This window comes from Monodon monoceros, unplaced genomic scaffold (genome assembly GCF_005190385.1).
Source record: "Monodon monoceros isolate NGI ecotype Baffin Bay Population unplaced genomic scaffold, NGI_Narwhal_1 Super_Scaffold_9, whole genome shotgun sequence".
In the NCBI taxonomy this organism is placed as follows: domain Eukaryota; kingdom Metazoa; phylum Chordata; class Mammalia; order Artiodactyla; family Monodontidae; genus Monodon; species Monodon monoceros.
The window spans coordinates 49,456,934-49,462,810 of NW_021703786.1; positions in this window are offsets into that span (position 1 = coordinate 49,456,934).

Below are 5,877 nucleotides of genomic sequence, written 5' to 3' on the forward strand. Positions count from 1 at the left end.
CTGGACTTTGTTATTCGGCAAAGAGTTTGTATAAACCCACAGCCAGCAGTCCTGAGCCTGGGAGTCCCAGGAGTCCCTGAATCCTGGGTGAAGTCTCTGCGTTCACCAACTGCAGGTCGATTTGGCTGGGAGAGAGGGTGGCAGGGCAGGGGCGGGGGCCCAAGGAGCAGGGAGAGGAGTCTTCTGCCAAGGTCCCCAGCCCCAGCCTGTGCATTCTACCATCTCCCTTATTGTAACTGGGTCTCCTGAATTTAAGGGACGCTTGATGCATCCCAGAATGTGCAGGGGACTGAGCTAAGCCGGGTATCCTGGGACTGGAGGAGAATGAGCTTCTGGAGCCTTCAGGGAGAAGGAAAACACACTTGGAATGAGTGGCCCTTGTACTCAAGGCTCAAACTGTCTCCAACTGAGACGTTTCTAGTAGCATAATTAACACAGGGTTTTTCTTTTCCATAGAGAAAGGCTTTTTCAGTTTTAAATGAAAATTACTTCAAATGAAGCATGTTATTTTAAAGCTGAGAAATAGATTTTAGGATTTGGGGCTGGAGGCAAGTATTATATACTTGGCCTCGGGGTGGCCAGAGCAAGGACAAAAAGCATTTCTTTATGCACATAAAATTCCACAAGAGACACACCAGGCAGGGACTACCATCTGGGTGAAAGATCTTGGCTGTTTTCCTTGTCCCAGCCCTGCAACAGTGCATGCCTCTAAGTTGGGATCATGGCTTCGACTGAAACGGAAATAGCAGCTGCTCTATTTACATGGTCTTGAATCTCAGAGGTTACTCTTATACGTCAGTATTTCTCACTGGAGGAATTTAACAAAATACCTGAAATGCTCTGGTATTAAATATTTTTGTTAACTGTGAAGTTTGAAGTGGAGGAGAAGGCATTTGAGAAAGGAGTGCTTGCCAAGATGTGCGGCTTATTTTTAGATTCTCATCCTCTGATTTTTCTCCCCCCTGAAATCACACAGAGTCACTTTGGGGGCAGAGGTGAAGTGGAGATAGTAGAAATGGTCCAGGTTACTGGAGCCTAAAGAACCATAAAATCCACTCTGCCTCAGTTATCTGGTAATAGATTCATGTGGGAATTTTTGAGGTGGAATTATAACGCTATTAACCATAAATTTTAATTTTAAGTGGCACAAAAACCATTCGGCTTTTAGATAACTTGGCTATTGGCTAGTTAATCTGACTTGAGGCAAACTAAGGAGTACAGGCCAAGCAGTCCACTCTCGGCCTTCTTCTCCGCTCTGGGCTGCTCTGTGCACCAGCTTACCTGGGTGGGTAGAAACTTGGCCCTCGTGCCCCTGATGGGCTGGGTCAGGGAGAGATGCCATGAGTGGAGGATGTAGCCTTAGAGCCGTAAAATCTGCAGCAGCCCCTGTGCTCTCGGATGACCCAGGGAGCCAACCAGTGCTCTAAGCTGTAGTGGTCAGGCCAAGCTCAAGTGTGAGCAGGGGAGGAAGGGGCTAGGCATGTTCCCCAGAGAAGGGAAGCTGTGGGGAGATTGTCCCAGAGGCAGGGGGAGCAGATGTGTTCCAGATGGGCAGAGCTAGTGCCAAAAGTTGGAAATTTCAGGAAAAAAATTTTAGTTCAGTTCAGTCCAGCAACTGCTCCAGATATTGGGGATATTTAAGCAGAAGCTGGTTGAGCATTTATTAAGGATATTGTTAAAGATCACAATCAAATGAACTTGAAGGTCCTTTTAGCCTGGAGATTAGCATCCTGTGTCTGGAATTACCTGCTTGCATTCATCCTGAACAGATGTCCTGGTTTGAAGGGCAGCCGTTTGGATCGATGGCACCATGCTCTACACCATGCAGCTGGGAATTCAGATATGTTTTGATTTGGATATGAATGGATAAAGCCGTATGGTTCTCCATTTCCCACTTGAACGAAAGCTGGGACGTTAGACAGACAGAAGTCAATAACTGGATCTTTGCCTTCTTACATGTATGGAGACCTGTCTGTGGATCTGGATGGAATTTGCTGGCAGGACCATTTTCTATACTGAATCTTCTCCCTGACAGTGGCAATCCCCCAAAGGTTTTCAGCCTAGATGGTCTCAGCCTAGGTAGGTTTACCAAGGAAAGCAATGAGTCAAAGAGCATTGGCTTAAAAGGACCAGTTCTCTTATTTTACACCTGGAGACTAAAGCTCCAAAAGGAAAGTGGACTTGTTCAAAGTCATGCAGGAGGTCGTATCAGAGCCGTCGAAGCTGGAGTGTTCTGATTCTGGACCTCAGATATCCCCCTGCACGATTTCCATTTTAGCACAGTTATTTGGTAAATGTGAGTCTGCCATTGTGGTTGACGTATGTGAGGGGACGAGAGCTTTTTGCTCAGAGGATTCATGCTGGCAGTCTGCACTGTCCCGTGATCCCCATGATGGGTTTAAAATTGAAGTGTGTGCATACAGGTGTGTACAAAACCACACACCACGCCACACTGAATCCACAGGTGTATCAGGACATCTTAAATGATTCACATTTCAGTAATTTAAGGGGAAGGCATTTTCCAGGGGTGGAATCTCCCACACTCAGATAACAGTTTTGGCTGGAAATTTTCCTTTAACTAAACTCTGCCTCAGGAAGAATCCATTATTTTAGAAATTATGTGATATATCTGTTTGGAATAAAAATGGTGCTTACTTTCCTCCTTGCCGGGGTGGGAGAAGGAGTTCAAGGCCGTACTGTGAGGTCATTATGCTTGTAGAGGGCTCCTGCCTACCCTGGAGCCCAGGGTTATTGACCTTCTTTTCCTTCCACAAGGCCTGGCGAGCTAAGTCCTTTTGCTCTGGGTAGGGCCCCAGTAGATGGGACGTCATCTGGGCCTGTAAGTCATACTTGATCTCTGCATTGATTTATATGTTTTTACTGTGCTCTTGGTCCCAAACACAGAATTGTCACCTTGTTCTCATTGAATGTGCCTGATCCTTGCAAATTCCTTTTACATCTTGTTTTTAGTGTTGTGTGTGTGTGAAACTCTGTGTTCAAGAAAGAAGTCATAAATGCAGTAAGAACATCTTAGTGCCATTGAAGAAATGCTTTTATGATTTCTAATAAATATTTATTTTGCCTTGTTATGATCATGTTTTATCCTTGTCTTAGGTGTGCCACTATGAAGACTGACTAGAAATCGTAGGGTGTTGCTTAACATGAGTGGATAAAGGGCAGGCCACTTTTCGGACCTAAAATATTATTATTGGTCCCAGCTCAGCACACTAAGACATGCCACCTTTGTGCAGCGTTTACATCTCAAAGTATATCACGTCCAGTACCCCATTTTAACCACTCACTAACTCTGGAAGTAATTTGAGTAAAAGGAGACCTAGAGATTTTAAGTGACATGCCCAAGGAATCACAGCCTGAAAACCTTATAGGTTCAGGTAATATGACCCCAAGCAGGGGGTCCATCCATAGAAATCCCTCCTGTCTATCTCACAGGACCTTTATTTATAAGGAGGCAATAAGGGAATGGGCAGGAAAGAGCTGATATTATTACTATCATTATTGCCCAACATATACGTATGTGCATTTTTTCATTCTTTTGAGTTATTTTGAAAGAATGGCAGTTCTCAACTTGAATGCCAAGATGCTGCTGTGCCTTGAAGGGGTTGCAGAACTTGCAAACAATTTATTAATAAGTGATGTGCTGCATTTGGTCAATTACTTAATCCAAACGATTCCCAGAATAACACCCTTCACTGGGATATGTCTTCTCGAGTGGCAAGGAAATGGGAATTGTACACAATCCACATCCTAGCTCAAACAGGTTTCAGTCTATAATCTAGGAATGTGCCATCCACGGAAACATTCCGGGTAGACTGATAGAAAAAGGGTGGAAGCCCCTGTTGTAGTATATATTCTGGGAGTGGGATGCCTAGGTCAATGAGGATAAACAGTTTAATGACTTTTGATACTGTGAAAAATTATCTTCCAAAAGATATTTTGCAATTTTTTCAGCCTTTGAGATTGTATGATTCCCTATTTACAAAGTGCTTTCATTCATATTGGTTATCTTAATCCACTGTTTTTTAGATGGCTTGTTTAATTTTTATTTTTTTATTTATTACTTTTAGCTGCATTGGGTCTTCGTTGCTGCGCGCAGGCTTTCACTAGTTGCGGCGAGCGGGGGCTACTCTTCATTGTGGTGTGTGGGCTTCTCACTGTGGTGGCTTCTCTTGTTGCAGAGCATGGGCTCTAGGCACACGGGTTTCGGTAGTTGTGGCACGCAGGCTAAGTAGTTGTGGTGCACGGGCTTAGTTGCTCTGTGGCATGTGGGATCTTCCCAGACCAGGGCTTGAACCCGTGTCCCCTGCAGTGGCAGGCGGATTCTTAACCACTGTGCCACCAGGGAAGTCCCTGTAGACGGTTTGATGAGTATTCTATCTCCATTCAATAGGTGGGGAAATTGAGACTTGGAGAGAGATGGAATGACAGGTAAAGGCCACAGTGCTTTTTCCTGGGCCGAGGATCCAGGTTCTCTGAGGTGTACTGGTATGCACTAGTCCAGTAGTGTCAATGAGCTCACATAACAAAGTGGTTTAGCCTGGCCTGAGTCACATTTAAGAATAAGTGGAATCCAGGTAAAGGGAGTGTGATGGTGGGATAGGGTTTCAATAAGAGGGAACAAGATGGGCAAAGACCATGTTGTAGTAGGGAGCTTGGTGCATTTGAGGATGGAGAAGTCTTTGTGGCCAAATTGCTGGGAAAAAGGGCTGCAGAGGTAGGCAGAGGCTAGAGCACATAGGACTCGTCCACCTGTGGGGAGGCTTTGAGATTTCCTATCAAGGGTGAGGGGAAACCACCCAAAGCTTTCACACAACGGGATTATTGAATTTCCTTTTTTTTTTTTTTTTTTTTTTTTTTTTGCGGTACGCGGGCCTCTCACTGTTGTGGCCTCTCCTGTTGCGGAGCACAGGCTCCGGATGCGCAGGCTCAGCGACCATGGCTCACAGGCCCAGCCGCTCCGCGGCATGCGGGATCTTCCCGGACCGGGGCACGAACCCGTGTCCCCTGCATCGGCAGGGGGACTCTCAACCACTGCGCCACCAGGGAAGCCCGAATTTCCCTTTTTTCCCCATAGGGTTGCTGGCTTAAAAGGGTGTAATTTTGCATCCGCCATCATTTGGCATATAGTGACAGTCTGAAGAGTGTGGCATGGAGTAAATTCTACCTGGGAGTGATGGGGACACTCAGGACGTGACTGGGAAAGAAGGCAAGAAGGCAAAGAGGAGGCAGAGACATTGGTGGAATATGAAGACATTTCAGTAGAGAAGGAACGGTTGAACACACTCATTTACTCACCTGAACTTTATCAGGCATTTAGTAGGTTACAGGTGCTGAAAAAGACACTGGTAATGTCCCCAAGTTTGGATGGAAGCAGAGAGGGTCAAAGGGGCAAGCCAAGAAAGGCTTTATAGATGAAATGAGAGTCGAGTTGCATTTGGAAGAAAAAAATAGGAATTTGCTAACACGAGGTCTTGTGGGGGAGGGGCAGGGATGGAGGAAGGGAAGGGAAGGGAGAAAATTCTAGGTGGAAAGGCCAGTCTGTGTGAAGACATGCAGGAATAAAACAACACAAAGCCCACCGGAACAGAGAGGACCTGAAAGCACATGAGTCTAGAGGGGTTGTGGGGAGGGAAGGGCAGATCAGAAAGGGCCTTTTATGTTAGGAATTTCACTAGGCACCCTGCTAAGTACTTATCTGCATTAGCCCACTTAATCCTCACAATAATCCCATGAGAGGGACACTATTATTATGATTATCCCCATTTTATAAATGGGAAAAATGAGTCTGCAGACTGTTAGAAATAATCAAAATAAAACTGAAAGTGGCTAAAGCCACACAGCAATATGCTATAGTTACAG